This window comes from Macrobrachium nipponense, chromosome 19 (assembly GCF_015104395.2).
Source record: "Macrobrachium nipponense isolate FS-2020 chromosome 19, ASM1510439v2, whole genome shotgun sequence".
NCBI classification, from domain to species: domain Eukaryota; kingdom Metazoa; phylum Arthropoda; class Malacostraca; order Decapoda; family Palaemonidae; genus Macrobrachium; species Macrobrachium nipponense.
Window position 1 is genome coordinate 44,861,741 of NC_061088.1, and position 12,854 is coordinate 44,874,594.

The window sequence follows — 12,854 nt, forward strand, 5'->3', positions numbered from 1 at the left end:
CTTCAAGAGTAAAATACAAGACCAAATAATACAAATAATAAAACTGCTAAATAGTTGCCCTGATACTTGCACCCAACTACTGCAATACCCAACTATTCCAAATCATTGATGAAATATGTCTATGCATAATTGTCAACAAATAACCAAAATAATAGTACTGAATTCACCACTTGCAGGAATGCAAGCGACTACAAAGAGAACAAGAATCGGCACGAACAGTACTGACAAGTCAGCTATTCTATTGTTTTTCTGCTCACTGGCTTTTCACGATTCTTTACATACAGCGAGAGTGAAAGTATATGATGAAACATATCTGGTAAATGGTTACAATCTTATTACCGTAATATATATTTCATCGAAGATTTGGAATAGTTGGGTATTGCAATAGTCGGGTGTAAGTATCAGGACAACTATTTAGCAGTTTTATTAGTCGTATTATTTGGTCTTGTATTTAACTATTGAAGATTTATTTCCTTCTAGACATTCACTAGATTAACTACCTAGAGAGAGATATCTTTATTAACTACCTTATAGAGAGAGGTAGCTCTTCTGCCTTGGACTAAAGGGACCTAACCCAGACCATTCGTCCATCGCCCATAGTCGAACCTGGCGTTGTCAACTTCACAGTGAGATGTGTGTTCGAGGGAGGGAGGAAACGATTGCGTAGCTTGATCGTAACCGTGAACAGAAGCCTCAAAACAACCTCCAAGAGCAAACTCAAATCCTTAAGTTGTTGACTTCCGAGCAACGAAGCGCGGAGGCGGAGGAATACGACTGTGAGAACTCAGACGTATGACCTTCATTACTCTGGAGAAGATGAGAGAGAGAGAGAGAGAGAGAGAGAGAGAGCGCGCAAACGAGGAGTTTCATTATACCATATTAATATCTTTGTGCTTAGTATACACGTCTACAGGTGTATCATATTTTTGTTTACTCAAGAAGTAAGCCTAATAACTACTCTTTTTATTGTTATTTTTGTTGTTCTTTTTGTTGTCGTTGCTGTTGGGTGAGTAGGAAAGGACTATTGTCAAGCCTAAAAAGGTCTGAATTAGGCGTTTCGCACTGAGTTAAATATTCATGTTAAACAGTAGAGAACAATTATTTGAATAAAATATGTTCGTTTAAATTTTCGTTGGTGAAACAAGACTGTGTGTGACTAGATTTTAGCACGCGCCCCGAGTAAGCTGAGGTTGGATCACTCCTTGTTCCCCTTCGAGAATGATGTTCCAGCTTTGGCCTTTCGGTTCTCAGTGACCCTTTTGGGATGAGGTTGCTGGCAGCACACTTAGCGACGTGCGCCTTCTCCGCTGCCTTCCGTCAAAGGCATCGTCCTCCAGCAAACCCTCTTCTCTCTTCTTTCACTTTATTTCGCCACCTAATTCCCTGTCTCCGTCTTGATCTCCTTCCCTCTGACAAGTTCTTCCCAGACCCTCTTCACTCGCTCCTCGTCATCCATCCTTAACACGTACCCATGTCATCTCAGTCGTGACTCCCTTAAGACCTCTGAACTCTTTACTAAGCCACCCCACCAGAAGCATCCTTATCAACCTCAAAACCCACCCCTCCAGGGCCATTCTTTGCACCTTCAAACCCACCCTTACAGGAACATCCTTTTCACCCTCAAATCCACCCCTACAGAAGCATTCATTTCACCCTCAAAACCCACCCCTCCACAAGCATCCTTATCAACCTCAAAACCAACCAGTCCAGAAGCATTCATCACCCAAAAATATTACCCCTCCAGGAGCTTCCATTTCACCCTCAGTACTCTCTTGACAACACCTTCGGAGGCAGTACATCTCTGCTAGTTTTCGAGACATAGAGAAACAGTTTCAAATGCTTTAATAATCTCTGGGTAAAAATATCCACAATATTCAACACCCTAAAAAGAACATAAAAATCAGTAATAAATTATTTGTCTGCATTTTCCTTACTCTTGGAACAAAAACAGGACATGCTAAAAAAATTACTTAAGGTTATTTATCTACCAGTTGCCTAAATATAAAAAAAAGATATTAAATGACCTGTGACCTCAAAACTAGAAAAGGTAATGAAGGAAGGATCATTTCAAAGCACACGGTGCAAATTTACCAAGTTCCATCATATCAAGAGACACAAAATGATCCCCAGGAAGCACTATTCTTTATTCGACCTGTGGCCTTCTTGGAGACAATCATATCCACCACCAAGTTACATTAAAATCCGATAAATAACAGTGCCCTTGAAAGTAAATAAAGATAAAACAAAAACTATATTGGGAAACTTAATCACAATCCCCAAAGGTACATACATACCTGACTGTTATATGGAAATCTGAGAAAACTAAAATAGTGATCCTTACTGATCTTTAACCTTTAAAGTTGTGGGAAGGTCAAAAGGGCCAGAATGTAGTGATGAATACTGGAGATCAGACACTTTTAACTACCAAAGTTCCCCAGATGTACGGATGGAAAAAATAACTAAAATTTTCTAGTCTTTGAAATGACCTGTGGCCTTGAATATAAACTTAAAATACGGCGGATAAGATTCACAAATCCTTCAGATACAAATTGGAGACAAGGAAAAATGACAAACATGACAATACCTTTAAAAACGATAGTTTTCGACAGTCTGCAAAAGTCGAATGGGGAATAATGCTCCAAGTATTGAGACATCTGACATCCACATTTCATTTCCTACTATTCAACGAAGATATAAGATTACAGTATAAACTGAATTCTAACATTCCGCCGCCGTAGTCTAAGTTGACATGCTAGTGAAGTCAGGACTGTGGGCAAAACCATCAAAGCCCCGGTCCCTGCGCTTCCCGAGAACACCTGCCCCATCCCATCCCGCGAGGGTCCCAATACAGGATCAGCTCACTCACAAGCCAGTCAGTCTCCCAGTCATCGACACCCGCATAGTCAAGGCAGATGTTCGCGTTACAGCCACCCATCAACTCGATTCTGTTCAGTCTGCCTCCTTTTTTTTTTTTTTTTTTTTTTTTTAATTGACGAGCAACTCCCACTCTCAATGACTCACAAATGAGCTTTTTCATTAACTTCCACCTTCCCCTATAGCCAAAGGCATAACTTCTCATTACAGTAATCGCAAAAGACGCCGTGCAAGCACGGAGGTCACTATGGCTGCTAACAAAAGAAAGAATCGAAAATTCAATAGAACAGAAACTCATGGTTCAGAGGAGACTTCAAGACAAAACAAAGAGCCAGGCTCGTGGCCTTGAGGATGCAAACGAAGATTTCTTTCTCGTCAGAAGAAAAAAATTTCAGAACAATATGACGACACGAAGTCTGATGATCACAGCACCTGTCATCATTGAAGAAATTCTTGTTACACCATCAGTGAGTAGAAGCAAAGGAAATGACTGTGACAAACCACCTGACGCTTTCTGCATATTCCTCGAGCTGACCTTGGATGCTATGGAAACTAGTGGAACTTACTGACCATCGCCGGTTTAATACTTATTCCTTTCCCGTTCTTATTTCTTCTTAATAGGTACCTGGTATTCATTTCTATGCTCAATTTCTCAAAGTGGGGGGAAACATAATAGGCATAGTCATTACCCGTATAAAATCGAACAGCGAGGAATGCAGGGAAGAGATGACCCGAAGGATGTTGTCAAATGGAACTACCATAACTCCTCCATAACTAGACTTTAATCAGCCAAGAGAGGAGGCAGATTTTAGAGGCAAGTATTCAATAGCTGACAATATCCATAATTAACCAGCTAAAGGAAAAATCAGCAGCATATGATATATCACTATGTATGGCATATGATAAATCACTATGTATGGCATTTGTAGACTATGAGAAAGCTTTTGATTCTGTCAAAACTTCAGCATTACTGAAAGCCCTTCAAATGCAAGGAATAGATGAATCTTATGTTAGAACACTTGAAGATATCTATACGGGTAGTACAGCAATCCTAAACTTACATAATGAGAGAAATTTCCGATTGAGACCCCATCCCTGCTAAATTAGATAATTACAAAAATTAACATTAATGAGGAATATCTTAACAACTTAAGATCTGCAGATAACTTGGTTCTATTCAGTGAATCAGGGGAGGGATTACAAAAGATGATAGAAGATTTGAATAGGGAAAGCAGAAATGTAGGACTGAAAATGAATATGAGTTAAAACTGCAGAGTCAATAAGGGTTATGGGAGAACCTCTAGAGATTGCTAATAAATATAATATTTAGGACAGACAGTAAGTGTTTCCCCAGGACATAAGACTGAAATTTAAAGAAGGATAAGCATGGCATGGAGAGCTTTTGGTAAACCATGGCATGGAGAGCTTTTGGTAAACATCAAACTTGAAGCATTACTAAAGCCTTAGAACATAAGCTATAGTAAATTCACATCAACCGTGCATTTGATGTCTAGGCCAGTCCATTACGACGCTCCTGATTGGCTGTTGATGATAAGCCAATCACAGGGCTGGAAACTCTCAGTCTCTCGAGAGAGTTCACAGAGGCAGGATGTATGTTCCACCTCTCCTGAGGGATACTTTTGAAAGACTTATCCCCCAGGAGAAGTGGAACATACATCCTGCCTATGTGAACTCTCGAGAGAGATAGAGTTTCCAGCCCTGTGATTGGCTTATCAACAGCCAATCAGGTGCATCTTAAGGGTTGATGTGAATCTACATTAGTTACAGCTAAAAAAGCTATGGAAAGAATAATAATGGGAGTAACACCAAGAGACAGAAAAAGTGCAACGTGGATAAGAGAGCAAACTAAAGTAGACGATATTCTTACAAGAAAGAAAAAGAAATGGACGTGGACAGGACATATAATGAGAATGATAGATACTAGACGGACATAAAGAGTAAGAGAATGGGTCCCTAGAGATTTCAAATGAAGCAGGGGAAGGAAGAGAAGACGATGGATTGATGAGCAAAGAAAACTTGCCGGTATAGACTGGCATAGAAAGACCGTAAACTGAAGGGAGTGCAAGGACATGTATGAGGCCTTTGTCCTGCAGTGGATTAACGACGGCTGATGATGATGATGATGATGATGATGAGATGATGATGATGATGATGATGATATACATATATATGTATATATATGTATATATATATACATATATATATAGAATATATAGTTATATATGTATATATATATAGTTTTATATGTATATATATACATTTAGTATATATATATATTTATATTTAATTTATTTATAATATTTATATAATATTACCTAATATATATATTATATTATTTTAAATAATAATAAATTCGTATATATATACTATATATCTACTATATCTATATATATATATATAATACCATTTCTAAATAATATATATTATTTATATATTTTATATGATAATTAATTTATCACATCACCATGATTCATATAAATTACTCGAGCTACAAATGTCCTTTAATATCTAATTCGCTCTGCCTAGAAATTGATATATTTTCATGTATGTCAACCGAAGGGGAATTTTTTTAGTTGATGATAATTTCGTCCCCTCATATGATCGAACCACCGTCCAGCGGACAGGGACGAAATCTGGACGACAGTGACGTTAGCAATTCGGCTATTGTAAGTGAGGTTTTAAGTTTATACCAATTCTGACCTTACAAATAACCACTGAACTCTGTTATTCGTAATTAGTATCGATATCCCACCCCCTACCATGTTAGCAAATTTGAACGTTTGACGAACGTAGCCATATTATGAATAATTATCACATCACCATGATCCATAAAAATTATTCGAGTTACAAATGTCCTTTAATATCTAATTCGCTCTACCTCGGAATTGATATATTTTTATATATGTAAACCGAAGGGGAATTTTTTAGTTTCTAATAATTCAACCCCTCATGGGATTAAATGAGATATTAAAGGACATTTGTAGCTCAAATAATTTATATGAATCACGGTGATGTGATAATTATTCATATTGTGGCTATGTTCGTCAAACGTTTGAATTTGTAACATGGTAGAGGGGGTTGGATATCGATTCTAATTACGAATAACCGAGTTCGACGGTGATTTGTAAGGTCAGAATCGGTATAAAATTATAACCTAACTTGTTAACCATATCGCTAACGTCACTGTCGTCCTGATTTCGTCCCTGTCCGGACGGTGGTTCGATCCCATGATGGGATGAAATTATTATCAACTAAAAAAATTCCCCTTCGGTTTATATATATGAAAATATATCAATTCCGAGGGATAGCGAATTAGATATTAAAGGATATTTGTAGCTCGAATAATATATATATATTTCAATACATTTATTATATTGCAATATATATACATATATAAATACACGTATATATATATATATATATATATATATCATATAGTATTAGGATATAAATATTTATTATATTGTAATATATATACATAATACACACACACACACACACACACATATATATATATATATATATATATATATATATATATATATCTATAAAAGACTTTTCTTCATGAGCTACATAACGTATCCATTTAGTGCCAGGTCTAACCGGTGGGGTGCAGTAACGGGTTCTTGTGGTCGTGTTGCACTAACAAGCAAACATAACGAAATTTGTAACGTAGTCAGGCACGGATGGCATACTTAAGCTTTTGTTAGCGCCCAATAACCAAATATGCAATGCATCGGGTACACGTGAACAGAACGAACACCCATTCACATACACAATATCAGTGAAATAACTATATAAATATTCCTATCCAACATCACATATTTTATATTTTTACAAGTGTAGATTTTGCCACTCACATGATTTGACTCTCTCTCTAACAAAAACACTTCAGACAATAGCCTACTGGAATAATCTCTCCCTTTTCCACGGCCGCACACAAACAGCGGTACTCTAAAATTATCAGCATATACTATCTGTATTTATAATAAACATCATTATGAAAGTCAGCATAACAAATTTCTTATGAAAGGTTCCTAAATTCATTTTCCATTCTACTCTTGTTTCCCAGGAACGATCACTTCGGGTCCAAGTAAATAGATTACTTAGTGGATATTAATGTCCTCAGACTAATGCCAGGCCCGTAATATAAAAACCTAGGTACTAGTGCAGTCACAAGTCACGTCACGACATACACGAATGCTATAATAATCATAACGTATGTAAGAATGATAGGTTCATTATTACAAAATACTTTTAGCCGTAGTTACCTGCCACGATTTCTTTCAAATTTTTATACATAAATGTAATATACTTTCTTAGTCGAACATCTCGCACTTATTCGGCATAATCGTTAAATACTACAAACTTGGAAAAAAGTAACTAACGTTATGCTATGTTATATCCAATTCAGTTTCTTGGCAGAGCTATTTCGATCAGGCTGTGGCAGCGTTTGCAAAAGTCGCACTGGTTCTGCTACGGCTTCATTTATCATAAGACTAATTATCCCTGGGTAATTATCGCATCTAATTAATACTATCACATAATCAATATCTCGTGGATTCTTAAGTGTGTTGATAACTTCACCGCGAAGTGGGATTTGACACCTTGCTGATAAGATTTACACCTAGAATATCCATTCCGTACGTTGATTGAAAAAATGACCGACTATCATACCACTAATCAAAGTACACTTCAGCCTTTCTTTGCAATGCCTTAAAGTGCAGGATGGAAATGCACGAATTCTTTCCGATATCGAAGAAAAACTGCAGTGGAAACCCAGTTTGTCTACTATTAGAGAAGACAAGACTTCGGCGCTTCGCCCTAAAAAGCTTTGTTTGAATAGCACTCCTACAGGATTACAGTGACTGTACATCGCCTTCTCGTGACATAACGGTTTCAGTAACAACAGAATGCTGTTCAGTAACTTATCCTTTCGACCTGAACACACAATTTTTCAGACAACAATGCGTAAATCTTAATATTTAATATAGAAACTAATTTTTATGAGTTACAAAACACTTGCTTGTAGCAACTATTAAGATCTTCACACTTTATCAAAGGAAGTTACGGGGTAATGTCAAGACATCTCATGGTAGGTGATATCTACTTTTTAAAAGGATGTTAAAAACAACCAAAACATACAGAACTTTACCTTTGTTCCGACGTCTGACTTTAGTTTGGAACTGCAGCAAGGAAACCACTGGAACTGAGTGTACAAACCCGACTGAGCTCTAAGATAATACCCGACCAGGCTCCGCCCACTTATAGCTACCAGTTCGGCAATATTCTGCAAATTTATTGTCGTAAAAACTTTTAAACACTTATTTCTCTATATAACAATAACCTTCTTAAGTTTTCCAGGAACTACGCTTAAGTTCCTTATGACACTTACAAACATTAATCTTACAAGAAAAGTCTAATTAAGCACGGGTCTGTCGTGGCTGCTGACAATAATTGCAGTCTGTCTGTTCTTGCGACATAACCCACAAGTTTTTTTTTTTTTATGCAATCGTTTCTAGAGCAGTATTTGAACTCCATTGCGTCTGAAATAAAGAACAATATACAAAATGTTTTGGTCATTCAAATTGCAGAAGAAAATAAATGCCCAAATGTCATTGTATCGGGGTTAAGAGAAGATGACGTGGTATTATGCGCAGAGGATGACGCTACTGCCACAAACTCAACCACAGAGAAGTGACGTAAAAATTATGCATTAACAGAAGAACCCCTAGGATAGGAAGTTTTTATCAGATATCCAATCCAGCCTGCCACACTCACTTTACAAAATTTAATGTTCCCACACTGAATTATTTTTGAAATAATGACTACCAAGAAGAAGAATTGACTAACTATAACATTAAAGAAAATGGCCTCTTGACCACAACTGAAGAAAACGTAAAACCACTGCAGAACTATATTAGCAAAATGATTAGCAGGGAAACTTGCCATTTTTTATGTAAACCAGAAATACTGTCATTCTTCAGTATCTAACAAATATCCTCAATGAAATTTCCAAGGGCATAGTGCTAATGAAATTTACATTTAGCTACAGTATAAATAAGAGTTTCTACTTTTATTTCTTTTTTGGCAAAAATACATAGTTATTCTTTTTGTACCATCTACAGTATATCATAACAATTAAATGATTACGATAATTCGGCACGGATCTAAGTCGACTCCAATTCCAAAGTGCATAAGCACAGATAATCATTTTGAAGATCCAAGTCTTACGGAGGGGTCTTTGTCACGGCTGAACTAAAGAAACCGAGTTATCTCAAGCACAGGACTATATTTCAATCGTCGAATATCCGAATGAGTGTAGTAGTTCCCGGCTCCGACCAGTCAGCTGGCGGGCATATTTTGTCGACGTGGCTAAGCTGAAATTCCATTACTCCGTATGAGAAACGGAGATGCTTCAGGTAAATATACTTTATCGAATCCTGGTTTTAATTATGCGTCTAAGTTGGCATATGCCGCTTTTCCGTCACTTTATAATAATGATGATGTTAATAATAAATGTAACAACATTGTCGGTGGTGTAACACAGCAGAGATTAGGCAAAGAACATAATCTCCGGTAAAACCAAGGATACACCAGACCAATTACGTCACTCAACTTGCACAGAGAGAGAGAGAGAGAGAGAGAGAGAGAGAGAGAGAGAGAGAGAGAGAGGGGGGGGGGGTGTTTCTCAAGCAGATTTAAAAAGCAAGAACAGTTTCAACAAGCAGACTGTTAAGTAAGTCAGATTCTGAGAATGGTGCAATTTTTCCGTCTTTAAAGGCCAGATTGTTTATCAACAGGGATGAACGCAGTTACTACAGAGCGGAATTAGACTTACTGTCAGCACCCGAGGTCAGGAGCAATGATCAGAACGGAACCTGGAATGACTGAAGTTTCCAGATAATAAGAAGATTCCGGTAAGAGTGAATCATATGGGAGCCACAATGAGCAACAAAATGGTTAACACTGAATGATAAGTAATTTGTGAAAAATCTAAACAGTATTATTGCACTATCTGTCGAAATTTTTATTATTACAATGGCCATTTCCAGCATTATGTCTTTGATAACAACAGGATGGTCAAACTTTTATAAAATTGAAATAGATATTATATATATATCCTTAATTTCGGCCAATTTCTTATCTAATGTCTACGTAATTTCCAGTAAAGGATATATCAGTGGATTGCTCTGTCTTTTTGCATACTGCGAATTCAAAAGACTGAAAATCTTAACCATTACGATATTATTTGATGATAATAATAATAACAAAACAATAATAATATCAGTAATAAAAGTAAGAACTGTATTGATAAAACTTATCACGATACAATAGATTCATGAATTCGTGCCCAGAAATAAAGAAGTAGATACTCAAATTACAGTAAATTTAACACTTCTAAAATGCCAACATACATAGCTGCATTGTTACTGAAGCGTTGAGGAGACAGAATCCAGCAATTAAAGATGGGATTCGGTGGGATTATTAACGAACGATATTAATGAATAATAACGTATTCCTGTTTAGAACTTATCGGAGGCTGACGTTCGCGGATTAAGATTTAAGAAAGACTCGCTGATAAGAATGGGTTGGTATGCATTGATGTCGATAAGATTATGTGGTCGCATAGAAATCATTTTATTCTACGACGTCTCCGGAAGTGAATAAGAGGAGCGACGGAGCCGAGAGGATTTCATTTTCACTTCTCGGGGCGGAGGAGAGAAGAGGAGAGAGACGTTCTGACGGGACGAGAGGAGAGTGGAACGTTCGGCCACAGGGCTGTATTGTGGACTCTTCCCACAGTGTCATCATGCCTCCCAACAGTTCTACGAAATGATTTGCACAGAGTAACTCTTCAAGAGTTCTTATCGTTGAGTAAGCAAGAAAACAAAGTGTATTTTGTCGTTTGTTAATTTTAAAAAGTTGTTAGATATGTAGGTAAACAGAATAGTAATTGTTTTTCTGTAGTTTGGTGAAGCTTATGTAAATAGTAATTCACCATGTAATATTCTGATGCTTTGTGCATAAGTGAGTGTTTTATTTGCTGCTAGCATCGAAGGATGTATTTTCCATATTTTTTTTTATTGTTGTCAGTACGTAAACGAGCCCGCCATATTGTTTTCCGGCTTCATAAAATAGAAGAATTACACGCCAACCAAGCTCGTCAGCTATGAGTTTCAATTAACCAAAACTCGACGAAATGGGAATCAATGATGACTATACAGAAACACAGATTTCAGTGTATAACATCATGTAACAGGATTATATCACTTCTGTGAGGTTGGCCGACATGGGATAGCCTAGCTTAACCTAAATACGTCTTTGAAAATAGCTTAAGTTAACTCTCACCTGCCGAAGGAGAAATATCTTCTTTAGTGATACTGTCTTATGAGACACTATTGATGGTTTGATGTATTCGGTAAGCATAACTTAGGCTATCGCATCCTCGTTTATTCGGGGTGAGAACGATACGACGACGTGCTCAGCATGTCCTTTATTCTTGCTAGCTGTTTATTGAGTCAAGAGTACGCCGGTCCGCGGGAATTCATCCAGCGTGGGTAAAGTTTACAAAACAGTCATCAAAGGGGCTCGGTGGCGTGGTTGGTATGGTGTTTGCGTTCCACCTCGGTGGTCGCGGGTTCGATTCTCGGCCATTCCATTGAGGAGTGAGAGATGTGTATTTCTGGTGATAGAATTCAAACTCCTCCGAACTTGGTTTGGAAGTCACGTAAAGCTGTTGGCCCCGTTGCTGAATATCCACTGGTTCCATGCAGAGTAAAAACACCGTACAAACAAAACAGTCATTCCTTTTTGATACATATGCACTACAAGCGCCTCAGTGGCGTGGTTGGTTTGGTGTTTCCTTCTCACCTCGGTGGTCGCGGGTTCGATTCTCGGCCATTCCATTGAGGAGTGAGAGATGTGTATTTCTGGTGATAGTTCCGTGGTTCGGAAGTCACGTAAAGCCGTTGGTCCCGTTGCTGAATAACCACTGGTTCCATGCAACGTAAAAACACCATACAAACAAAACAAAACACATGCACTACAAAAGTTACTTTCACAGAAGCGTGAAAATGCACAAAACACACGAATACAAACATCACATTCATGAGCAACAATTGAATACTGAAGTAAAACAATTCTTAAATAACTTCACGCCTACCATGGCATGGAACCACAGAAAGGAAGCTCACTGCTGAGACGTTACACCTCTTCCCCCTTACAAAAATAAAAGAACAGATACAGTATATGAAAACTACAAATTCAAGCGGTCCGGTAGAATACCTCTCTTGCTCTGGCCCAACTTGTTTCTATCTCTCACTTCATTCTCAACTGCAGACTGCTGTGAATCTGCCTCTGAGTTTTCACTCTCGGCATTCTCAACTGCAGACTACTGTGAATCTGCATCTGAGTTTTGGATATCAGTTTGCAACTGGTCAATGTGTCTTTTGTGAACAACACCTTGAACCTCTACTTCATAATGAAGGTGCTCTACTCTTCTTAACTACACCAGAGACCCATTTAACGTGATCGTTTTACTTATGTACCACGACAGTCATTTTCCTTGAACTGCATCACTGGCCCTATATTTTCCATCTGTTTATATCCTCTGTTATTTTGTTCAGCCTGAAAGTTAGGGACCATTAAATCTAACTTGGTTCTCACTCTCCTTCCCATTAATAAAAAAAAAAGATGGGGACTGCTCTGTATTGTAATAAGAATTTGCTAATTTGGGTACCTACAATTTTTTGTGTAGCAATTCTGCATTTCATGTTATGCTTGAAGCTTCTCCATTAGAAGAAGGATGGTATGAAGATGATGTAGTGTGTGAGATGCCATTTGGCTTTAAGAGGTTATTAAATTCCTCTGAGCAAAATGTAGTGCCGTTTTCAGTGAAAATCCTTTCAGACAAGCCAAGTGTTGCAAAAAGTGTCCTGCATACTTTAATGGTAGCA

The 12,854-nt window shown here is 37.6% G+C and overlaps 1 protein-coding gene and 1 long non-coding RNA gene across 4 annotated transcripts in view; one reads left to right on the forward strand and one right to left on the reverse strand.

Annotated features, from left to right (window-relative positions):
• The window catches only part of LOC135216763 (UDP-glucose 4-epimerase-like), a 153,017-nt gene extending 144,810 nt beyond the window's left edge, over nt 1-8,207 (reverse strand). The window contains exon 1 of one of the 3 annotated variants that reach the window (XM_064252258.1): nt 8,051-8,207. The gene's annotated coding sequence lies outside the window, so the exon portion shown is untranslated. The remainder of the gene's footprint in view (nt 1-8,050) is intronic. The other 2 variants (XM_064252242.1, XM_064252248.1) reach the window with 2 other exon arrangements.
• A 2,195-nt stretch (nt 8,208-10,402) lies between these two features.
• Nucleotides 10,403-12,854, forward strand: part of LOC135216796 (uncharacterized) — a 38,106-nt gene continuing 35,654 nt past the window's right edge. Inside the window, exon 1 of the long non-coding RNA XR_010314926.1 lies at nt 10,403-10,773. This is a non-coding gene — a long non-coding RNA (uncharacterized LOC135216796). The remainder of the gene's footprint in view (nt 10,774-12,854) is intronic.